General features: G+C 44.4%; 1 non-coding gene across 1 annotated transcript; it reads left to right on the forward strand.

Moving 5' to 3' along the window:
• The first annotated feature begins 19429 nt into the window (after positions 1–19429).
• On the forward strand, positions 19430–19512 carry trnal-uaa (transfer RNA leucine (anticodon UAA)). The gene has a single exon. It is a non-coding gene; the product is annotated as a tRNA-Leu (tRNA).
• The last annotated feature ends 6563 nt before the right edge of the window (positions 19513–26075 follow it).

Genomic DNA, 26075 nt, shown 5'->3' on the forward strand with positions numbered 1-26075 from the left:
GTTCTCTATTCTACCGAATTCCTGCCCTGCCTGGGGTATCCTCTATGTTGACGAATGGTGTCCAATTCAGTCCAGTTTGTTTCTCTTTCAGTTGGAGTATTGGTTTTCCTTGTTATCCGATGGCCTTCGCATAACCTCCTCAGGTAATGTCCATCATTGCCCCGTCGATCTTTCCTCCTTTAGCTCAGGGGTTGTAATAAACCCATTTATATCTGTCTCGTCAAGTGGAGTAAAGCAGAAGTCAATATCCATAATGGTGCATGACGTGTTCCTTTCTTCATTTCAGTTGCCGTGATGGTCATACTCATCTACATATAGATCCATGTCTGCCTCCTCAAGCAGGGTTTCACTTGCCTGACTACTTCCCTCATCTTCTGTTGTGCTGCAATGATGCTCCTCTCCCTTTGTAATGATCCACCCTGCAGGCGTCTTTTATTATTGTTACCGTCCCGTTGAGTGGTGTGGGGGGCGGGGTGGGGGGTGGCGGGAGAGGAGGGGGGAAAGCATTATTTACCTCCTCGCCATTTGTGCATCGAATACATTTTTAGCCTTCCAGTTTTAAGTAATTCTACTAAGGTACGCTGGGTGTGTAGAATAATGCATCCGGACATTATTATTGGTTCGTTAACTCTGATGGCCCAAGCCGCACAGTCGAGGGCAGCAACGCACCTGGACAGTCCTGCAGCTACAGGTTGCGGTTTGTCTGAGTAATATGCCACGGTCTATGCCTGTCGCCATGTAATTGAATCAACACCGCGTTATAATGATGGTTAATATGGTAGGTATAGACGTGAAAGTGCCTATTCTGGTCTGGAAGTCCCAGGGCTGGAGCACTTGTGAGAGTTTGTTTTAAACGCACACATGCAGTTTATTGATCTAGACCCCTGTTTTCTGGCTCTTAGGAGGGTTCCCATCCTTTGACTTGTTTCTGTATAGGTTAGGTCATCTTGGCATATTCGGGAATAACATTTCTGCAGTAGTTTAATAGCCCGAGTACCTGCCTGACCCCTTTCACGGTTCCTGGTCTGGGGATTGATTGAATTGTTCCTTACTGTCCTCGGGCATCTGTCTCTTCCCTTACGATATTATGTATCCCAGAAATGTTTCTTCGCTCCTTCTTTCTCCTAAGTCTACCTGTTCCAAAATCCCTGACAATATTCGATGAAAGATGCTCCAGCTGTTATTGAATCCCAGTGGTACCTTCGCCCATGTGTATTGTTATCCATTTACCTTGAAGACAAATTTTCCTTGAGACTCTTTGGCTAAGGGAATGGTCCTAGTTCCATTCACTATATCCAGCATGGTGAATATCTTATGATCTGGATCCAGGCCATTAAAAATTGTGGCTGGACTTGCCACTATTGGGTGTTCTCCGCAAGTCACCTTATTCAGGGTGGTATAATCGATAGTCAATCGGTAAGACCTGTCGGGTTTCTTCATCAGCCACACAGGTGAATTAATGGAGGCTATTACATGTTTCAATATACTTTGCTCCTCTAATTCATGCACTATCTGACAGACCGCTACCTCAGCTTTGGGTGTTAATTGGAACTGTCGGTGAGCTTTGTGTTCGGGTCCAGGAATTTTGATGGGTGATATCTCTGCTAATCCATAATCTTGTTTGCATTGTGCCCACAGAGTCGGGTATAATTGGCACACGCTACCCCATACACCCTTTGTTTCCCACTCGGGTTGGATTATGGTTGTTCCTACCACTCGTTGCTGCTGGTGTCCCGGGTTTTCGAACTTAATTCGGTTTCGTGCTTATCTCCCAAAATTATCCGATTACGCTGAAGAGCTATCAGTACCCCTATCTCCCTTAATGTATCGCTGGCTTCTGTATGCCTTCTTTATGTTGTCTTCTGTATTCTGACAGCACCAAAACTGAGCAGGTAGCATTACCCCTGTACTTCGACAACACCATCTCACTTCGGGTTGCTTTCTGATATCCCCCACTCTCTCGTTGTATGTTGATGGTCCTATGGGTCAGGGGCAAATCTAAGTTGGTTATTGGGTGTTCTCGGGTTGGGGCGGTGGTGGCAGTGGTACCAGTGGTGCTGGTACCTGTCTGAGCATGTCCATCAGATCTTCCCTGGTTAATGGTATTCCCTTCTTTGCCTGTTTGTGGTCTCGCCATCCAGCGCCTTCCTCATAACTCCAGCAATCTTTGGCCAAATGTCCAAGTTTACCACAATTTTGACATGTCCCTTTAGAATTGCTGTAACGTCTGCTTTTCTGCAGGCAATCCCTACTGAAGTTACCTTCCTGATTGCAGTTTAAACACAGCAGTGGAGCTGTGCGGGAGTGTGTCTCTTCCTCCTTCGTCTCTGCTGCTAACGCTGTTGCTGCTATTTTTGCTCATTTATCCCTTGTTCTAACTTTAACCACTCTACATGTTCTGCCCATTCCAAAGTTTTATCATAATCATCTCCTGTCTTAAATACTCACTTAATTATCTTTTGATGTGCCTTTCCTAGTCCATCCTTAAACATTTTCAAGAATGCTGCATCATTTCTGTTGCGGTCATCAGCCCCAGAGTGGTTTTTGTATTCAATCCACTTTCGTTCCCCGTACTCCCCAACCCTTTTCCCTGCCTTTTGAGTCACAGTATTCTACTCCAGTCTTTTGTCAGAGTTCTGTATCTCTACTATTTTGCTTTAGCGGGTGGTAACTTATTCAATACAATTTGTCTCCTGTGGGCTGAGGGGCACCTCCTGTACGGCAATGTGGGCTGCTCTACATCCGCTGGAGCGAATGGTGGTCGTGCGTATCAGTGCCACTGATAAATAGCCATTATCATGTGCCGGGGCCACCTCTACTCCAAACTCATTATCAATGTCTGATTGACTGTTAGGTTGGGGTTGTGGACTGCACTTACCCACCTTGGTACTGAGGGAGTGTGAGTAACACAGGGTACTGAGGGAGTGTGAGTAACACAGGGTACTGAGGGAGTGTGAGTAACACAGGGTACTGAGGGAGTGTGGGTAACACAGGATACAGAGGGAGTGTGAGTAACACAGGGTACTAAGGGAGTGTGAGTAACACAGGGTAATAAGGGAGTGTGAGTAACACAGGGTACTGATGGAATTTGAGTAACACAGGTTACTGAGGTGGTGTGAGTAACACAGGCTACTGAGGAGTTTGAGTAACACACGGTACTGAGGGATTGTGAGTAACACATGAGTCTGAGGGTGTGTGAGTAACACAGCGTACTGAGAGAGTGTCAATAACACAGGTACTGAGGGAGTGTGAATAACACGGGGAACTGAGGGGGTTTGAGTAACACAGGGTACTGAGGGAGTGTGAGGAACACAGGGTACTGAAGGAGTGTGAGTAACACAGGGTACGGAGGGAGTGTGAGTAACACAGTGTACTGAAGGAGTGTGGGTAACACAGGGGACGGAGCGAGTGTGAGTAACACAGGGTACTGAGTGATTGTGAGTAACAGAGGTTACTGAGGGATTGTGAGTAACACAGGGTACTGAGAGACTGTGAGTAACACAAGGTACTGAGGGATTGTCACTAACTGAGGGTACTGACGCAGTGTGAGTAACAAAGGTTACTGAGGGAGTGTGAGTAACACAGGTTACTGAGGTACTGTGAGTAACGCAGGGTACTGAGGGAGTGTGAGTAACACAGGGTTCTGAGGGAGTGTGAGTATCACAAGATACTGAGGGAGTGTGAGTAACACAAGGTACTGAGGGAGTGTTACTAACCCAGGGTACTGAGGGATTGTGAGTAACTCAGGGCACTGAGGGAGTGTGAGTAACACATGGTACTCAGGGAGTGTGAGTAACACAGGGGACAGAGGGAGTGTGAGTAACACGGGTTACTTAGGAAGTGTGAGGTATACAGGGAACTGAGGGAGTGTGAGTAACACAGGGTACTGAGTGAGTGTGAGTAACACAGGGTACTGAGGGAGTGTGAGTAACACAGTAGTCTGAGGGAGTGTGAGTAACACAGAGTACTGAGGGAGTGTGAGCAACACAAGGTCCCGAGGGAGTGTGAGTACCACAGGGTACTGAGGGATTGTGAGTAACACAGGGTACTGAGGGAGTGTGAGTAAGACAGGGTACTTAGGGAGTGTGAATAACACAGGGTACTGAGGGAGTGTGAGTAAGACAGGGTACTTAGGTAGTGTGAATAACACAGGGTACTGAGGGAGTGTGAGCAGCACAGGGTACTGAGGGATTGTGAGTAACACAGGTGACTGAGGGATTGTGAGGAACACAGGGTACTGAGGAACTGTGAGTAACACAAGGTACTGAGGGATTGTCAGTAACAGAGGGTACTGACGGAGTGTGAGTAACAAAGGGTACTGAGACTGTGTGAGTAAAACAGGTTACTGAGGTACTGTGAGTAATGCAGGTTACTGAGGGAGTGTGAGTATCGCAGGATACTGAGGGAGTGTGAATAACACAGGGTACTGAGGGAGTGTGAGTAGCACAGGTTACTGAGGTGGTGTGAGTCACACAGGCTACTGAGGAGTTTGAGTAACACACGGTACTGAGGCATTTTGAGCAACACATGGGACTGAGGGTGTGTGACTAACTCAGCGTACTGAGAGAGTGTCAATAACACAGGTACTGAGGGAGTGTGAATAACACAGGGAACTGAGGGGGTTTGAGTAACACAGGGTACTGAGGGAGTGTGAGTAACACAGGGTACTGAAAGAGTGTGACTAACACAGGGTACGGAGGGAGTGTGATTAACACAGTGTACTGAAGGAGTGTGAGTAACACAGGTGACGGAGGGAGTGTGAGTAACACAGGGTACTGAGGGATTGTGAGTAACAGAGGTTACTGAGTGATTGTGAGTAACACAGGGTACTGAGGGACTGTGAGTAACACAATGTACTGAGGGATTGTCACTAACTGACGGTACTGACGCAGTGTGAGTAACAAAGTTTACTGAGGGAGTGTGAGTAAAACAGGTTAGTGAGGTACTGTGAGTAACGCAGGTTACTGAGGGAATGTGAGTAACACAGGGTAATGAGGGAGTGTGAGTATCACAGGATACTGAGGGAGTGTGAGTAACACAAGGTACTGAGGGAGTGTTACTACCCCAGGGTACTGAGGGATTGTGAGTAAAACAGGGCACTGAGGGAGTGTGAGTAACACATGGTACTCAGGGAGTGTGAGTGACACAGGGGACAGAGGGAGTGTGAGTAACACGGGTTACTGAGGGAGTGTGAGTAACACAGGGTACTCAGGGAGTGTGAGTAACACAGGTTACTGAGAGTGTGTGAGTAACACAGGGTACTGAGGGAGTGTGAGAAACACAGTGTACTGAGGGCACGTGAGTAATACAGCATACTGAGGGAGTGAGAGTAACACAGGGTACTGAGGGAGTGTGAGTAAAACAGGGTATTATGGGAGTGTGAATAACACAGGGTACTGAGGGAGTGCGAGTACCACAGGGTACTAAGGGAGTGTGAGTAACACAGGTTACTGAGGGATTGTGAGAAACACATGGTACTGAGGGAGTGTGAGTAACACAGGGTACTGAGGGAGTGTGAGTAACACAGGGTACGGAGGCAGTGTGAGTAACATAGGGCACTGCGGACGTGTGAGCAACACAGGGTACTGAGGGAGTGTGAGTAACTCAGGGTACTGAGGGAGTGTGAGTAACACAGGGTACCGAGGGAGTGTGAGTAACATGGGGTACTGAGGGAGTGTGAGTAACACTGGATAGAGAGTGAGTGTGAGTAACACAGGGTACTAAGGCAGTGTGAGTAACACAGGGTACTGAGGGAATTTGAATAACACAGGGTACTGAGGGATTGTGAGTAACACAGGGGACTGAGGGTGTGTGAGTAACACAGGCTACTGAGGAGTGTGATTAACATAGGGTACTGAGGGATTGTGAGTAACACATGGGACCGAGGGTGTTTGAGTCACACAGCGTACTTAGAGAGTGTGAGTAACACAGGTACTGAGGGAGTATGATTAACACAGGGGATTGTGGGGGTTTGAGTAACACAGGATACTGAGGGAGTGTGAGTAACACAGGCTACTGAAGGAGAGTGTGTAACACAGGAGACGGAGGGAGAGTGAGTAACACAGGGTACTGAACGAGTGTGAGTAACTCAGGGGACGGGGGAGTATGAGTAACACAGGGTACTGAAGGATTGTGAGTAACACAGGTTACTGAGGGTGTGTGAGTAACACAGGGTACTGAGGGAGTGTGAGAAACACAGTGTACTGAAGGCACGTGAGTAATACAGCATACTGAGGGAGTGTGAGTAACACAGGTTTCTGACGGAGTGTGAGTAAAACAGGGTACTCAGGGAGTGTGAATAACACAGGGTACTGAGGGAGTGTGATTAACATAGGGTACTGAGGACGCGTGAGTAACACAGGGTACTGAGGTAATGTGAGAAACACAGGGTACTGAGGGAGTGTGAGTAACATAGGGTACTGAGGGAGTGTGAGAAACACAGGTTACTGAGGGAATGTGAGTAACACAGGATACTGAGGGAGTGTGACTAACACAGGGTACTGAGGGAGTGTGAGTAACACAGGGTACTAAGGGAGTGTGAGTAACACGGGGTACTGAGGGGGTGTGGGTAACACAGGATACAGAGGGAGTGTGAGTAACACAGGGTGCGAAGGATATGTGTGAGTAACACAGGGTACTGAGGGAGTGTGAGTGACACAGGGTACTGAGGGAGTGTGAGTAACACAGGGTACTGAGGGGATGTGAGTAACACAGGGGACTGAGGCAGTGTGAGTAACACACGGTACTGATGGAATTTGATTAACACAGGTTACTGAGGTGGTGTGAGTAACACAGGCTACTGAGGAGTTTGAGTAACACACGGTACTGAGGGATTGTGAGTAACACATGAGACTGAGGGTGTGTGAGTAACACAGCGTACTGAGAGAGTGTCAATAACACAGGTACTGAGGGAGTGTGAATAACACAGGGAACTGAGGGGGGTTGAGTAACACAGGGTACTGAGGGAGTGTGAGGAACACAGGGTACTGAAGGAGTGTGAGTAACACAGGGTACGGAGGGAGTGTGAGTAACACAGTGTACTGAAGGAGTGTGAGTAACACAGGGGACGGAGTGAGTGTGAATAACACAGGGTACTGAGTGATTGTGAGTAACAGAGGTTACTGAGGGATTGTGAGTAACACAGGGTACTGAGAGACTGTGAGTAACACAAGGTACTGAGGGATTGTCACTAACTGAGGGTACTGACGCACTGTGAGTAACAAAGGTTACTGAGGGAGTGTGAGTAACACAGGTTAGTGAGGTACTGTGAGTAACGCAGGGTACTGAGGGAGTGTGAGTATCACAAGATACTGAGGGAGTGTGAGTAACACAAGGTACTGAGGGAGTGTGAGTGTCACAAGATACTGAGGGAGTGTGAGTAACACAAGTTACTGAGGGAGTGTTACTAACCCAGGGTACTGAGGGATTGTGAGTAACTCAGGGCACTGAGGGAGTGTGAGTAACACATGGTACTCAGGGAGTGTGAGTAACACGGGTTACTGAGTGGATGTGAGTAACACGGGTTACTGAGTGAGTGCGAGTAACACGGGTTACTGAGTGAGTGTGAGTAACACAGGAGTCTGAGGGAGTGTGAGTAACACAGGGTACTGAGGGAGTGTGAATAACACAGGGTACTGAGGGAGTGTGAGTAACACAGGGTACTGAGGGAGTGTGATGTGTATGTGTTTGTATGTGGGGTTGGGGTTGAAGCCCAGATTCTCACAGAGACAGAATGCAGGTTCTCACAGGACCAGGATAGCCGAGTGGTTAAGCCGTTGGCCTTAAAATACAATGGGTTTTTTTCCCGCGTGGGTTCGCACACCACTCCTGGTATCTCTTTAATTTAACACGGATTTCCTCCCATTCTGATCAGTGAGACCGGATTTTCATCGGTTGAATCAGCAATTTTCTGTAACAATGTGACACTCTGAACCGATAATGAAATGAAATTGTGAAATTTATCTGTCTCGCTCGGTCTCTACCTATCTCTCTTCAGAGAGTTGTGTATGTGTTTGTATGTTTGAGTCTTTGTCTCTCTCAGTCTGACTCACTCTGTCTGTCCCTGTTTCTCTGTTTGTCTCTGTCTCTCAATCTGTCTCTTTCTCACGGTGCCACGTCTGGTCCAATGGGATTCTCTCAGACTCTTTGTCTGACTGGCTCTCTCTTTCCCATCATTTCGGTCTGTCCATGTCTTTGCCTGCCTCTGTGAGTCCCTGCCTGTAAGCTGAGAAGTATTTCCATCATTTTCTGTTTTAGTCTCTATCGCTCTCTCTCCATCTGTCTCTCTCCTTGTCACTGTCTTTATCATTGTCTTTCTCTCACTCTTTCCCTCTCTCTCTCTTAATAGATCACACGCACACATCTCTGTATATGGAAATGTTTGAGTCTTTTTCTCACTCAGTCTGCCTCTCCTTCTCAGTCTCACAATTTCTGTCTCTCGTTGTCTCTATCTCGCTGTATGTCTCTCCCTGTTTGTCGGTTTGTCTCTGTCTCTCAATGTGTCTGTCGACTTCTCATCGTGTCCAGTTCTGTTCACAGCTCGCTTCCTGCTCTGATAGAACTCATGCTCGTTAGTATAGTGGTGAGTATCCCCGCCTGTTCCGCCGGAGACCGTGGTTCTACTTCCCGACGCGGTGGCAGCATTTACAAAATGCAGAATTTTACTTCTGTTTCTTGGTGTTGATTCATATTAAAAAGTTCCAGAGCAATATAGAACAGTACAAATACAGTAAGAGGAGATTGCCTCTTCCAGATTTTTAGCAAACGGAGACTTTTTCCGGATTCTGTGGCCGTTTGCTGCACAGAGATGGATGACTGAGTTTTATCTGAGTACCATTTAATGATGCAGCGAGCCAGTAGTCGTGGCCGAGTGGGTAAGACAATGGACAAAAAATCCATCGGGGTTTCTCTGCGCAGGTTTGAATCCTGCCGACTATGTTTCTCAGCATATTTCATTCTGTTTCACAATTTAACCACGTTACTGCAAAACTGATTCTGAGATAGATGGAGCAACGTCCCACATCTTTCGATGCAGCCGCTGTTTTCTTTCTTACATTAATCTGCAGTATTCACGATACATACGGATAGAAAAACGCAAAAGCCAGCCAAAGTAGCCTCAGTGACCCTGCCTGTCTATCCATCTATTTGTCTAAGGCAACCTGTGTGTATCTTGATCTGGTGTTATGGTACATCAGTCATTGAAAGTTGGCATGTAGGTGCAGCAGGCGGTGAAGAAAACAAATGGCATGTTCGCCTTCATAGCTAGTTGATTTGAGTATGGGAGCAGGAAGATATTACTGCAGTTGTACAGGGCCTTGGTGAGGTCACACCTGGAATATTGTGTTCAGTTTTATCCCCGAATCTGAGGAAGGACGTCCTTGCTGTTGAGGGAGTACAGCGAAGGTTCACCAGCATGATTCCCGGGATGGCAGGATTGACATATGAGGAGTGACTGGATCAACTGGGCTGGTATCCACTGGAGTTTAGAAGACTGAAAGTGGATCTCACACAAACATATAAAATTCTGACGAGATTGGACAGCTTAGAGGCTGAAAGAATGTTCTCGTTGTTAGGGAGTATGAGAACAAGGATTACAGTCTAAGAGTAAGGGGTAAGCCATCTAGGACCGAGATGAGGTGAAACTTCTTCACTCAGAGAGTGGTTTACCTGTGAAATTTTCTACCGCAGAAAGTCGTTGAGGCCAGTTCGTTAAATATATTCAAAAGGGAGTTAGATATGGCCCTTACGGCTAAAGGGATCAAGGGGTATGGAGAGAAAGCAGGAAAGGGGTACTGAGGTTGAATGATGATCCATGATCGAAGGGCCGAATGGCATATTCCTGCACCTAATTTCTCTGTCACTACCTTTCTATGTTGATGCGTGTAAAGTTTTGGTTATTGTGTGTGCGTGTGTCTGTGTATGTCTATCTGTATGTATGTCTCTGTGTATGTGCAACTGTCTGTGGAAATCATCACCATGAATTTGGTACGTCCTGGACCTTTTTAAAAAACTTGGGGAAAATAATACGGTTGTGAACATTGGTATCGGTTTTGGTTCAGTGGCTCCATTCTCGACTGAATCAGGAGGTTGTGTGTGTAAGTCCCACTTCTGACACTTGAACACATCATCTTGGATGACACTCAAATGCAGTACTTGGGGAATTTTGCATTGTTGAAGCTGTTGACCATCGGCTGAAATTTTAAATTGAAGCTCCATCTGCCCCCTCGGGTGGATGTGAAAATTCCCAGAGCCTTCGTCGAAAAAGAATTGGAGAGCTGCGCCCGTGTCAATATCACGAAAAATGTTCGTAAATGCTCCCTGAAATCTAATGTCTCTGTGTGTCGCTGTGGGGGTGGAGCTGAAGCCCAGATTCTCACAGAGGCAGAGTCCAACCACTGACAGGATGAGGACCAGGATGACCGAGTGGTAAAGGCGTTGGACTTAAGATGTAATGGGTGTATTGCCCCGTTGGTTCAAGCCCGCCTTCTGGTAATTCCTTCATTAAACAGAGATTTTTCCCATCCTGCTCAGTGATACCCGATTTTCATCTGCTGAATCTCCAATTTTCTGTAACTATGTGACACTCTGAGCCAATAATGAAATGAAATTGTGAAATGTATCTGTGTCGCTCTCTCTCTTTAGTGAGCTGTGTTTGTGTTTGTGTGTTTGATTCTTTGTCTCTCTCAGTCTACCTCTCTGACCCACTCTGTCTGTCCCTGTTTCTCTGTTTGCCTCTGTCTCTCAATCTGTCTCTTTCTCACGGTGTCTAGTTCTGTTGCAATGGGATTCTCTCAGACTCTCTGTCTGACTGTCTCTCTCTGTCCCATTATCTCTGTCTGTCCATGTCTTTGCCTGTCTCTGTTAGCCCCTGACTCTAACCTGATAAGTATTTCCATCATTGTCTGTTATTGTCTCTATGTCTCTCTCTCTATCTGTCTTTCTCTCTATCTGTCTCCCTCTTTGTCTCTCTCTTTGTCCCTGTCCTTTTCTCTGTCATTCCATCGCTAATTGCCTCCCTCTCTTTATGGAGCACGCAAATACATCTCTGTGTATGTATGTGTTTGAGTCTTTTTCTCATTCAGTCTGATCCTCCCATTCAGATCAAACTTTATGTCTCTCTTTGTCTCTATCTCGCTGTCTGTCTCTCCCTGTTTCCCTGTCTGTCTCTGGTTCTCAATGTGTCTGTCTCTTTCTCACCGTGTCCAGTTCTGTTCGAATGGGATTCTCTCAGTCTCTCTGTCTGACTGTCTCACTCTTTCCCATCATCTCTGTCTCTCTTTGTTTCTGCCTGTCTGTCTCTCTTTGCCTGTCGCTGGTAGTTCCTGTCTCTAACCTGCTGAGTATTTCCATCATTTTCTGTTTATATCTTTGTCTCTCTCTCTATCTGTCGCTCTCTCTCTATCTGTCTCTCTCCTTGTCACTGTCTTTATCACTGTCTTTCTTTCACTCTTTCCCTCTCTCTCTTTATTGATCACACACACACATCTCTGTATATGTAGGTGTTTGAGTCTTTTTCTCGCTGTCTCTGACTGACTTTTCAGTCTCACCCTTTCTGTCTCTCGTTGTCTCTCTCTCGCTGTCTGTCTATCCCTGTTTGTCGGTTTCTGTCTGTCGATCAATGTGTCTGTCGACTTCTGTTCACAGCTCGATTACTGCTCTGACGCAACCCGTTCCCTCGTCCGTACAGTGGTGATTATGCTTTCCCTGTTAGGAGGGAGAACCGGGTTCAATTCCCTAACTGAAAAGCAGCTTTTTCAAAATGTCGAATTGTTCTTCTGTTTCTTGGTGTAGATTCATATTAAAAAGTTCCAGAGCAATATAGAACAATAAAAATACAGCAAGAGGTGATTGCCTCTTCCAGAATTTTTGCAACGGAGACTTTTTCAGGATTCTGTGGCCGTCTGCTGCACAGAGATGGATGACTGAGTTTTTTCTGAGCAACATTTGAAGTGCCAGAGACGCAGTAGTTGTTGCTGAGTGGTTAAAGCGATGGTCTAGAAATCCTTTGGGTTTTCTGTGCATTGGTTCGAATCCTGCCAACTACAGTTCACAGCATTTTTCATTCCATTTTACAATTTAACCAGGTTTTTTCAAAATGGATCCTGAGATAGGCGGAATAATGTCCCACACATTTCAACACTGACATCTATTTCTCATTTTTATCAATGTGCAATATTCATGATGCATACGGATAGAAAAACGCAAAAATCAGCCAAAGTAGCGACAGTGATTCAGCCTGTCTATCCCTCTGTATGTCTAAGGCATGTCTGTTGGTGCATGTATATTTTTGGTTATGTGTGTGGGTGTGTGTGTCTCTGCGTCTGTCGTTCTGTATATATGTCTCTGTGTATGTGCAACTGTCTGTGCAAATCATCACCATGAATTTGGTATGTGCTGGAACTTTTTAAAAAGACTTGGGGAAAATAATACGGTTGTGAACTTTGATATTGGCTTTAGTTCAGTGGCAGTATCCTCGACTGAAAAACGCAAAAGACAGCCAAAGTTGCAAAAGTGACCCTGCCTGTCTATCCGTCTATTTGTCTAAGGCAATCTTTGTCTATCTTGATCTGGGTGTCATTATACATCAGTCATTGATTGTTGGTATGCAGGTGCAGCAGGTGGTGAAGAAGGCAAATGGCATGTTCCCCTTCATAGCTAGGGGATTTGAGTATAAGAGCAGGGAGGCCTTACTGCAGTTGTACAGGGCCTCCGTGAGGCCACACCTGGAATATTGTGTTCAGTTTTGGTCTCCGAATCTGAGGAAGGACGTCCTTGCTATTGAGGGAGTACAGCGCAGGTTCAGCAGCTTGATTCCCGGGATGGCAGGACTGACATATGAGGAGAGACTGGATGAACTGGGCTGGTATCCACTGGAGTTTAGAAGAATGAGAGGAGATTTCAAAGAAACATGTAAAATTCTGACGAGATTGGACAGCTTAGAGGCTGGAAGAATGTTCTCGCTGCTGGGGAGTTCGAGACCAGGATCACAGTCTTGGAGTAAGGGGTAATCCATTTAGAAACGGGATGAGGAGAAACGTTTTCACTCAGAGAGTGGTTAACCTGTGAAATTTTCTACTGCAGAAAGTCGTTGTGGCCAGTTCGTTAGATATATTCAAAAGGGAGTTAGATATGGCCCTTACGGCTAAAGGGATGAAGGGGTATGGAGAGAAAGCAGGAAAGGGGTACTGAGGTTGAATGATCAGCCATGATGTTATTGAATGGTGGTGCAGGCTCGAAGCGCCGAATGGCATATTCCTGCACCTAATTTCTATGTTTCTATGTTGATGCGTGTATTTTTATGTATGTTTGTCTCTGTGTATGTGCAACTGTCTGTGGAAATCATCACCATAAATTTGGTGCGTCCTGGAACTTTTAAAAAAACTTGGGGAAAATAATGCGGTTGTGAAATTGAAGCTCCGCCTGCACCCTCGGATGGATGTGAAAGGTCCCAGAGCATTACTCGAAAAAGAATAGGAGAGTTGCCCCCGTATCAATATCACTAAAAATGTTCGAAAATGCTCCCTGAAACCCTCTGTGTATGTGTGTGTCTGTGGGGGTGGAGTTGAAGCCCAAATTCTGATAGAGACAAAGCCCGTTTCTGCCAGGTCCAGGATGGCCGAGTAGTTAAGGTGTTGGACTTCAGATCCAATGGAATTATAACTGCGAGAGTTCGAACCCCACAACTGGTTATTGTTTAATTAAACAGAGATTACTTCCCATGCTGCTCAGAGATACCCGATTTCCATCTGTTGCATTTGCATGTTTCGGTGACACTCTGAGCAGATAATGAAAGGTATCTGTATCGCTCAGTCTCTGCCTCTCTCTCTTTTTAGAGAGCTGTGCATGTGTTTGAGTCTTTGTCTCTCTTAGTCTGCCACTTGTCCAGTTCTGTTCCAAAGGGATTCTCTCAGACTCTCTATCTGACCGTCTCTCTCTTTCCCATCATCTCTTTCTGTGTTGGTCCCTGTCTCTAACCTGATGAGTCATTCCATCATTTTCTGTTTTTGTTTCTATGTCTCTCTCTCTATCTGTTTTTCTCTCTATCTGTCTCCCTTTTTGTCTCTGTCTTTTTCTTGTCAATCCATCACTATTTGCCTCCCTCTCTTTATGGAGCACGCAAACACATATCTGTGTATGTAAGTATTTGCGTGTTTGTCTCACTCAGACTGACCCTCCCTCTCAGTCTAAAACTTTCTGTCTCTCTCTGTCTCTATCTCACTGTCTCTCTCTCCCTGTTTCCCTGTTTGCCTCTGGTTCTCAATGTGTCTGTCTCTTTCTCACGGTGTCCAGTTCTGTTCGAATGGGATTCTCTCAATCTCTCTGTCTCTCTCTTTCACATCATCTCTGTCTGTCTATGCCTCTGCCTGCCTGTATCTCTTTGCCTATCGCTGTTAGTTCCTGTCTCGAATCTGCTGAGTATTTCCATCATTGTCTGTTTATATCTTTGTCTCTCTCTCTATCTGTCGCTCTCTCTCTATCTGTCTCTCTCCTTGTCACTGTCATTAACACTGTCTTTGTCTCACTCTTTCCCTCTCTCTCTTTATAGAGCACACACACATATCTCTGTATATGTATGTGTTTGAGTCTTTTTCTCACTGCGTCTGCCTCTCCTTCTGAGTCTCACACTTTCTGTCTCTCGTTGTCTCTATCTCGTTGTCTGTCTCTCCCTGTTTGTCGGTTTGTCTCTGTCTCTCAATGTATCTCTCTACTTCTCATGGAGTCCAGTTCTCTTCACAGCTCGATTCCTGCTCTGACCAAACCCACATTCGTTGGTATAGTGCTTAGTATCCCGGCCTGTTATGCAGAAGGCAGGGTTTCAATTCCCCAACAGGCAGGAAGCTTTTTCAAAATGCAGGATTTTACTTCTGTTTCTTGGGAAAGATTCATATTAAAAAGTTCCAGGGCAATACAGAGCAGTAAAAATACAGGAAGAGGAGATTTTTTCAGAATTCTGTGTCATCTGCTGCAGAGAGGTGGATGACTGAGTTTTATCTGAGTAACATTTAAAGACATAATGAGTAGTCGTGGCCAAGAGGTTGCAGAGATGGACGAGAAAATCCATCGTATTTTCCCCCTGCAGGTCGAATCCTGCCGACTACGATTCTCAGCATTTTTCATTCCATTTCACAATTTAACCAGGTCTCTGCAAAACTCATCCTGAGATAGAAGGAATAAAGTCCCACACCTTTCAAAACTGTCATTTTTTAAATCATTTTTATTAAACTGCAATATTCACGATACTTACGTATAGAAAAACGCACAAATCAGCCAAAGTTGCGACAGTGATTCAGCCTGTCTATCCCTCGATATGTCTAAGACATCTGTGCATGTCGGTTGGTGCGAGTATATTTTTGCTTATGTGTGTGTGTGTCTGTGTCTGTCTATCTGTATATATATATATATATATATATATCTGTGTATGTGCAACTGTCTGTATAAATCATCACCATGAATTTGGTATGTCATGGAACTTTCTAAAAAACTTGAGGAAAATAATACGGTTGTGAACTTTGGTATCGGCTTTGGTTCAGTGGCGGTATTCGCGACTGAATCAGGAGTTTGTGTGTTTAAGTCGCACTCCTGAGACTTGAGCAGATAATCTTGGCAGACACTCAAGTGCAGTATTTGGGGAATTTTGCAATGTTGAAGCTGTTGACTTTCGGAAGAAATGTTAAATTAATGCTCCGTATGCACCCTCGGGTGGATCACAGCATTACTCGAAAAAGAATAGGAGAGTTGCCCCCATGTCAATATTACTAAAAATGTTCCGAAATGCTCACTGAAACCCGATGTGTATGTGTGTCTGTGGGGTGGAGTTGAAGCCCAGATTCTCACTGAGACAGAATCGAAACACTGGAAGGACCAGGCTGGCCGAGTGGTTAAGGCGTTGGCCTTAAAATTCAATGGGATTTTCCCACGAGGGTTCGTAATCGAATCTCTTTAATTTATCACTGATTTCCTCCCATGCTGATCAGTGATACCTGATTTTCATCTGTTGAATCAACAATTTTCTGTTACTCTGTGACACTCTGAGCCGATCATGAAATGAAATTGTAAAATGTATCTGTGTATCTCAGTCTCTGCCTTTCTGTCTTTAGAGAGCTGTGCATGTATCTGTGTGCTTGAGTCTGAGTCTGCCTCTCTCTGATTCACTCTGTTTGTGCCTGTTTCTCTGTTTGTCCCTGTCTCTAACCTGATGAGAATTTTCATCATTTTCTGTTTTAGAAACATTGAAACATGGAAAATAGCTGCAGGAGTAGGCCATTAGGCCCTTCGAGCCTGCGCCGTCATTCAATATGTTCATGGCTGATCATTCCTTCAGTTCCCTTTTCCTGCTTTCTCTCTATACCCCTTCACCCCCTTATCCGTAAGGGCCATATCTAAATCCCTCTTGAATATATCCAATGAACTGGCATCAACATCTCTCTGCGGCAGGGAATTCCACAGGTCAACAACTCTGTGAGTGAAGAAGTTTCTCCTCATCTCAGTGCTAAATGGCCTACCCCTTATCCTAAGACTATGTCCCCTGGTTCTGGACTTCCCCAACATCGAGAACATTCTTCCCGCATCTAACCTGTACAGTCCCGTCACAATCTTGTATATTTCTATGAGATCCCCTCTCATCATTCTAAACGCCAGTGAATAAAGGCCCAGTTGATCCAATCTCTCCTCATATGACAGTCCTGCCATCCCTGGAATCAGTCTGTTGACAATATCGGACCGAGTCAGCATGGATTTATGAAAGGGAAATCATGCTTGATGAATCTTCTGGAATTTTTTGAGGATGTAACGAGTAGAGTGGACAAGGGAGAACCAGTGGATGTAGTCAAGAGATTGGTGCACAAAGTCCAAGCGCATGGTATTGGGATCAATGTACTGACGTGAATAGAGAACTGTTTGGCAACTGGTTTGCTGCACTCCCTCAATAACAAGAACGTCCTTCCTCAGAATAGGAGACCAAAACTGAACACAATAAAGCAGGTCTGGCCGCCTCACTAAGGTCTTGTACAACTGCAGTAAGGTCTCCCTGCTCCTATATTCAAATCCCCTCGCTTGAAGGCCAGCATACCATTTGCCTTCTTTACTGCCTGCTGTACCTGCGTGCCCACTTTCAGTGACTGATGAACCTTGACACCCAGGTCTCGTTGCACCTCCCCTTTTTATAGTCTGCCTCCATTCAGATAATATTCTGCCTTCGTGTCTTTGCCCCCAATATGGATAACCTCACATTTATCCACATTATACTGCATCTGCCATATATTTGCCCACTCACCTAATCTGTCCAAGTCACCCTGCAGCCTCTTAGCATCCTCCTCACAGCTCGCACCGCCACCCAGTTTAGTGTCATCTGCAAACTTGCAGATATTACACTCTATTCCTTCAACCAAATCGTTAATGTATATTGTAAAGAGCTGGGGTCCCACCACTGAGCCCTGCGGCACCCCACCAGTAACTGCCTGCCATTCTGAAAAGGACCTGTTTATCCCGATTCTCTGCTTCCTGTCTGCCAACCAGTTCTCTATCACATCAGTACATTAATCCCAATACCATGCGCTTTGATTTTGTGCACCAATCTCTTGTGCGGGACCTTGTCAAAAGCCTACTGAAAGTCCAAATACACCACATCCACTGGTTCTCCCTTGTCCACTCTACTCGTTACATCCTCAAAAAATTCCAGAGATTCGTCAAGCATGATTTCCCTTTCATAAATCTATGCTGACTCGGTCCGATCCTGTCACTGCTTTCCAAATGGGCTGCTATTTCATCCTTAATGATTGATTGCAACATTTCCCCCACTACTGATGTCAGGCTAACCGATATAGACTTACCCGCTTTCTCTCTCCCTCCTTTTTTAAAAAGTGCCGTCACATTAGCTACCCTCCAGTCCATAGGAACTGATCCAGAGTTGATAGATTGTTGGAAAATGATCACCAATGCATCCACTATTTCCAGGGCCACTTCCTTAAGTACTCTGGGATGCAGACTAACAAGACCCAGGGATTTATCGGGCTTTAATCCCATCAATTTCCCGAACACAATTTCCCGCCAATAAGGATATATTTCAGTTCCTCATTCTCACTAGACTCACAGTCCCCTAGTAGAATTGGAAGGTTTTTTGTATCTTCCTTTGTAAAGACAGAACCGAATTATTGTCTCTATCTCTCTCTATATCTGTCTTTCTCTCTATCTGTCTCCCTCTTTGTCTCTCTCTTTGTCCCTGTCTTTGTCTCTGTCATTCCATTACTATTTGCCTCCCTCTCTTTATGGAGCACACAAACACATCTCTGTGTATGTATGTGTTTGAGTCTTTCTGTCATTCACTCTGACCCTCCCTCTCAGTCTCACTCTTTCTGTCTCTCTTTGTCTCTATCTCGCTGTCTGTCTCTCCCTGTTTCCCTGTCTCTCAACTTATCTGTCTCTTTCTCACGATGTCCAGTTCTGTTCCAATGGGATTCTCTCAGTCCCACTGTCTGACTGTCTTTCTCATTCCCATCATCTCTGTCTGTCCATGTCTCTACCTGTCCCTCTCTTTGCCTGTCTCTGTTAGTTCTTTTCTCTTACCTGCTGAGTATTTCCATCATTTTCTGTTTATATCTCTGTCTATCTCTCTATCTGTCGCTCACTCTTTCTCTGTCTCTCTCTTTGTCACTCACTCTTTCTCTCACTCTTTCCCTCTCTCACTTTATAGAACACACACACACACATCTCTGTATATGTGTGTGTTTGAGTCTTTTTCTTACTCAGTCTGCCTCTCCTTCTCAGTCTCATACTTTCTGTCTCACGTTGTCTCTATCTCGCTGTCTGTCTCTCCCTGTTTGTCGGTTTGTCTCTGTCTCTCAATGTGCCTGTCGACTTCTCATGGTATCCAGTTCTGTTCACAGCTCGATTCCTGCTCTGACAAAACAAATACCCGTCAGTTCCTCGTTAGTGTAGTAGTTGGTATCCCTTCCTTTCACGCGTGAGGTCGGGGTTCAATTCCCCGACGAGGGTGGAGCTTTTTCAAAATGTTGAATATTACTTCTGTATGTCCTGGAAATTTATAAAAAGACTTGGGGAAAGTAATACGGATATGAGCTTTGGTATCGGCTTTGGTTCAGTGGCAGCATTCTCGACTGAATAAGGAGGTTGTGTGTGTAAGTCCTACTCCTGAGACTTGAGCATATAATCTTGGCTGACACTCAAATGCAGCATTTGGGGAATTTTTCAATGTTGAAGCTGTTGACTTTCGGATGAAATGTTAAATTGACGCTCCGTCTGCACCCTCGGATGGATGTGAAAGTTTCCAGAGCATTACTCGAAAAAGAATAGGAGAGTTGCCCCTGTGTCAATATTACGATTAATATTTGAAAATGCTCATTAAAAACCTATGTCTGTGAGAGTGGATCTGCAGCCCAGATTCTCACAGAGACAAAATCCGAATACTGACAAAACCAGGATGGCCGAGTGGTTTAGGCGTTGGACGTAAAATCCAATGGGTGTATAGCTGCGTGGGTTCGAACCCCACTCCTGGTAAATCTTTAAATTCAAACCGATTTCCTCCCATCCTGCTCAGTTATACCTGAATCTATTCTGTTGAATCTGTACATGTCGATAACTTTATAACATTCTCAACTGACAAATAAATGGGATTATGCAATGTTTCTATGCTTCTCTCTCTCTGTCTTAAGGGAGCTCTTTATGTGTTTGTGTTTGAGTCTGACTCACTCTGTCTGAGGAATTACAAGATGAATTTATGGAGCTGGGAACTAAATTAACAAATAGGACCTCAAATGTAGCAATCTCAGGATAGCTACCACTGCCAACTGCTAGTCAGAGTAGGAATCGCAGGATAGCTCAGATGAATGTGTGTGCAGAAGGGAGGGCTTCAATTTCCTGGGACATTGGAACCGGTTCTGGGGGAGCTGGGACCAGTGCAAACCGGACGCTTTGTACCTGTGCAGAACCAATGTCCACAGGGGAGAGTTTGCTCGTGTTGTTGGGGAGGGGTTAAACTAATATGGCAGTGGGATGGGAAACTATGCAGTGAGATGGAGGGAAGTAAAATGGGGGCTGAAAAATAAAGGTGGAGGGCAGAGAAACCCAAGGCAAAAATCAAAAAGGGCCACATTGCAGCCAAATTCTAAAGGGACAAGGTGTGTTAAGGTAACAAGCCTGAAGGCACTGTGCCTCAATGCAAGGAGTATTCGTAATAAGGTGGACAAATTAACTGCACAGGCAGCAATTAATGAATATGATGTAATTGGCATCACGGAGAAATGGCTCCTGGGTGACGAAGGCTGGGAACGCAACATCCAGGGAGATTCACCATTCAGGAAGGATAGACAGAAAGGAAAATGAGGTGGGGTGGCATTGCTGGTTGAAGAGGAAATTAACGCAATAGTAAGGAAGGACATTCGCGTGGATTCTGTGTGGGTGGAGCTGCGGAATATCAAAGGGAAGAAAACGCTAGTGGGAGTTGTGTATCACCAAACAATCGTAGTGAGTTTGGGGACAGCATCAAACAAGAAAGTCGGGATGTGTGCAACATAGGTACAGAAGTTATCATGGGAGACTTTAATCTACATATAGATTGGGCGAACCAAACTGGTAGCAATACGGTGGAGGAGGATTTGCTGGAGTGTATTCGGGATGGTTCACTTGACCAATATGTCGAGGAACCATCTAGAGGGCTGGCCATCCTAGACTGGTTGATGTGTAATGAGAAAAGACTAATTAGTAATCTTGTTGTGCGAGGCCCCTTGGGGAAGAGTAACCACAATAAGGTTGAATTCTTTATTAAGGTGGAGAGTGAAACAATTAATTCTGAGACTGGGGTCCTGAACTTAAGGAAAGGTAACTTCGACGGTATGAGACATGAATTGGCTAGCATAGACTGGGAAATAATACTTAAAGGGTTGACGGCAGATAGGCAATGGAAAACATTTAAATATCACATGGATGAACTTCAACAATTGGACATCGCTGTCTGGAGTAAAAAATAAAATTGGAAAGGTGGCTCAACCGTGACTAACAAGGGAAAGTAAGAATAGCGTTAAATCCAAGGAAGAGACATATAAACTGGTCAGAAAAAGCATCAACCCGAGGACGGGGAGAAATATAGAATTCAGCAGAGGAGGACAAAGGGTTTAATTCGGAGGGGGAAAATAGAGTATGAGAGGAAGCTTGCTGGGAACATAAAAACTTCTATAGATATGTGAAGAGAAAAAGATTAGTGAAGGGAAACGTAGGTCCCTTGCAGTCAGATTCAGGTGAACTTATAATAGGGAACAAAGAAATGGTAGACCAGTTGAACAAATACTTTGGCTCTGCATTCACGAAGGAAGACACGCATAACCTTCTGGAAATAGTACGTGACCGAGGGGCTAGTGAGAAGGAGGAACTGAAGGAAATCCTTATTTGTCGGAAATTATGTTCGGAAAATGGATGGGGCTAAAGGCCGATAAATCCCCGGGGCCTGATGGTCTGCATCCCAGAATATTAAGGAAGTGGCCCTAGAAATAATGGATGCATTGGTGATCATTTTCCAACAGTCCATCGACTCTGGATCAGTTCGTATAGACTGGAGGGTAGCGAATGTAACACCACATTTTGAAAAATGAGGGAGAGAGAAAACAGGTAATTACAGACCAATTAGCCTGACATCAGTGGTGGGGAAAATATTGGAATCAATTATTAAAGATGAAATAGTAGCACATTTGGAAAGCACTAACAGGATTGGTCCAAATCAGCATGGATTTATGAAAGTGAAATCATGCTTGACGAATCTTTGAGAATTTTGTGAGGATGTAACTAGTAGAGCGGACAAGGGAGAACCAATGGATGTGGTGTAGTGGGACTTTCAAAAGACTTTTGACAAGGTCCCACACAAGAGGTTGGTGTGCAAAATTAAAGCACATGGCATTGGAGGTAATGTATTGATGTGGATAGAGAACTGGTTGACAGATTCGGGATAAACGGGTCCTTTTCACAATGGCAGGCAGTGACTAGTTGGGTGCCGCAGGGCTCAGTGCTGGGACCCCAGCAATTTACAATATACATCAATGACTTAGATGAAGGAATTGTGTATAATATCTCTAATTTTGCAGGTGACATTATGCTGGATGGCGGTGTGAAATGTGAGGAGGATGCTAAGAGGCTGCAGGGGGACTTGGATAGGTGAGGTGAGTGGGCAATTGCGTGGCAGATGTCGTGTAATAACGATAAATGTGAGGTTATGCACTTTGGTGGCAAAAACACGAAGGCAGAATATTATCTGAATGACGGAAAATTAGGCAAAGGGGAAGTGCAACGAGATCCGGGTGTCATGGTACATCAGTCATTGAAGGTTGGCATGCAGGTGCAGCAGACAGAAAGAAGGCAAATAGCATGTTGGCCCCATATCTTGGGGATTTGAATATAGCAGCAGGGCGGTCTTGCTGCAGCTGTACAGGGCCTTGGTGAGGCCTCACCTGCAATACTGTGTTCAGTTTTGTTCTAATCTGAGAAAGGACGTTCTTGCTATTGAGGGAGTGCAGCGAAGGTTCACCAGACTGATTTCCGGGATGGGAGGACATATGAGGAGAGATAGGATCGACTGGGCCTGTATTCACTGGAGTTTAGAAGAATGAGAGGGGACCTCAGAAACATTCTGACGGGACTGGGCAGGTTAGATGCACGAAGAATGTTCCCGATGTTGGGGAAGTTCAGAACCAGTGGTCACAGTCTGAGGACAAGGGATAAGCCATTTAGGACCGAGATGAGGAGAAACTTCTTCACTCAGAGAGTTGTTAACCTGTCGAATTCTCTTCCGCAGAATGTTGTTGATGCCAGTTCATCAGATATATTCAAGAGGGAGTTGGATATAGCCCTTAAGGTAAAGGGATCAAGGGGTGTGGAGCGAAAGCAGGAAAGGGGTACTGAGGTGAATGATCACCCATGATCTTATTGAATGTTGGTGCAGGCTCGAAGGGGCGAATGGACTATTCCTGCAACCTTTTTCTATGTTTCTGTGTTTCAGGGTGCATGCATCAAATGGCCCAGTGTGTTGTGCCATTTCTTTCAACTGGGTACTATTTATTGAACCTGTAACTCGCCCGGTTTGTATCTGATCCATATTGTGTCTCACCTGACCAATCATCCATCTCCCATAGGCATGACATGTGTCTCTTTTCCTGTCCTCGGCATCGTCCTCTCAATTCCTGCTTATTTTGCTCGTTAATTGTTCGTGCATGGCCTTCCAATACGGATACACCCTCTAGCATTTTTTTTGGATGTTTTAGATCCTAACTGTGAAGATTGTATCTCAATCCTGGTCTGTTTCCTGATTAGTAACTCCGTTGTTCCCCTCAAACTATCTACACCTGCCTGGATCGCCTGCATATCTGGTGCATCTACTAGAGATGTCCCTGTAAAGTTAATACGTCATTCGCTGTAAATCTCCTCTGTCTTCCTTCTTTGTGTCTCAGCTTCTTGTGTTACTCCCTTGCTCCTGATGTGTCACTAGCTATTCTCAGGATTGTGTCTAGCAATCCTATTTACAAAGCTTTAGTCTTGTGGCTATTTTTTTCTGGCAGGTATAGGGCTGATTAATTTATGCTCACAGGTAACATTTCATGCTGCACATTGTCAAATAACAACATTACTTCTGTTCCAGGTTTAACTACCACGCAATTTCCCAAGGTTAATTCCCCTGGTTTACAATATTCAGGTAACATTTTTTACACACTTATCTTATGGCTTCAAGACAAACGCTCCGGACACTTAGATGCCGCCCCCTAGAGGCTGCTTTACGTAGTTGTTGTACCCTCCGCTGTGGTTAAATGCTTCTGGGCCCCCTCGGGGCGGCCTTGTAGCTTGTCCTTGTAGAATCGGAAGGACGGTGATGATCACGTTTATATTCTGTTGATAAAACACATCTTGGATATTCCAGATTTTAGTTAGACTCTTACCATTTCCATTTCAACCGGATTTTCCTTTCACTAGCCATTGTATTGGTTCTGCAATTGCTGTGGTTAGGCACAAAATTCCTACGATAGCTAACGAACCCCAGTTCCTTACACACCCCTCAGGCTGGTTTTGGTCGGGGCATAATTCTAATGTCCTCCTTCCTGTCATTGGACATGGTCCGAGTTCCTTGAAATATTTCGTGTCCCAGGTACTGTACCACAGGTTGTCCGATTTGTGCCTGTTTGGGATTTACTTTAAATCCTGCTTTCCGTTATCTCAAATGTATTTTTCATAACTAGAACAAAGTCAAACACGTAGGCTTTGATAGCTGCGTTCTGTTATCTCAAATGTTCCAGTTTCAAAGCCTTTACGTCTCACTTTCTGTGGTTCTTCAACCACCATATCTGAAGTCACAAGTTCAACTTATATTTTCCTTTGTTCTAAACTGCTAAAGCCTGCCGTTTTAACATTTAATTTTTTTCAAAATTCATTTTACACTTTCGCAGATAGCTCCCCACTTGCCCAGGAGTTTGACCTGATCCCTGAAGGTATTTCTACATTGTTTCCAAACATTATAGTTTTATTTCTTTTTTTTAAAGAGATCAGATTTAAATTTTTATGTTAAATGTATTGCATTTTGTTGTGTATTTTCTTAAACAGTGGTACTTGAAATCTTCACAACAAGATTAACTCTTCACTGCTCCCATCCTAATTTCTGCTCCCCTTTTGTAGTATTTGTATTCATTGTTGGATTATGAAATGTCAAATATGGTAATACTGTTTTTTAATCGGACTTATCATTTATGCTTATAGTGATTCACAGATCACAGAATGCAAAGTACTTGTTTTATAATTATGTGCCTGACTTCTGTTTTAGAAGCTGAACATCAAAAACTCTAATCTTTTGCGCTGTAACTTCAATTTTGTGATACAGTATCTCATAATTTTAATCTTTTTAAGCTTCAGCTTCAGACGCAATAAGTTTACTTTTATTAAAAGTCTTCCAAACCCAAGATTTTCCAATACAACCAAAATGTTTGTCAAGGAGAATCACCAGAAATATCTCAAAATCCCAATTCAAATATCGTATTGCCAATCTTTTATTTAAAAATATTTTTACTGAGCTAGAAGCTTTCGCATCAAGATTTTACACAAAGGAATATGGGGGCGTATTTCCCCAGCCCACAGCCTTGAGACACCCACGCAGGCTTCTTTTTTTAAGGCATTACAATTTCCCTTCTCCGTTCTTTATTTCATTCCTAGACTAAATGTATTGTCTTTCAACAAAATGTAATCAATGCATACGTGTTTTCTTTTGACAAGTGAGCATGTCAAAACATTTTTTTTAAAACCATCGGGGCCACACATTTTTTATCTTTTGCTCAACAAACCTATCCTTTGTGCATTTCCTAGCTCCATAACATATCATCTGAATAAATCCACACCTGCGTTTCTAAATTAAAATGTAATTCAATTCTAGGTTCACACTTTCTTAAAACTTCCCTCATACAGGACAACACTGCAAAGAGTTAAAACAAATTCACTCTGTCTGAAAAAGTGGGTGGGGCCATAACAACAGACAGCTCTACCACTTCTGAAGCAGGCTTTCAGACACCTGAAAAATTCATTAATTCCCACCTCAAATATTCCGAAGTTAAAAATCACACAAGCACTTTCATTCAAAGACAGACATTCACAAAAATCTCTCTTCATTCAACAAAGCTTATTGTTTGGCCGGCTCTATTTTTGTATCCATACTTCACTTAAGATAGTCATGAACAGTTTTTGTTATGGACTTCCGAAAAATATCTACTAAGCGAGCCTTCTGGCCCCCAATCAATCCTTCATTTTCATCAGGTCCTAATCATAACCCTGTTAGTGGGGGATACAAATTTGGGCCAAATTCCTCTGTCCATTCCCTTCAGTCATCTATATCTATTTTTATACTTACATCCTGTTGTCTTTTGTCACTTTCTCTGTCCATCTCACCTTCGGGTATCTTTCTATTCATCTTTCCGGCTGTTAAAATTATATTTTTCCCTTCATCATATCCTGCCTTAACCATCTTCATGACCTTTTCAGATTTATCTCTCAGAAACTCTTCTGGTAGTTTATACCTCAGCCCTCCAAGGGCCTTGGCAGATTCATTT

The sequence above is a fragment of the Pristiophorus japonicus genome, chromosome 23, assembly GCF_044704955.1.
Source record: "Pristiophorus japonicus isolate sPriJap1 chromosome 23, sPriJap1.hap1, whole genome shotgun sequence".
NCBI lineage: Eukaryota > Metazoa > Chordata > Chondrichthyes > Pristiophoridae > Pristiophorus > Pristiophorus japonicus.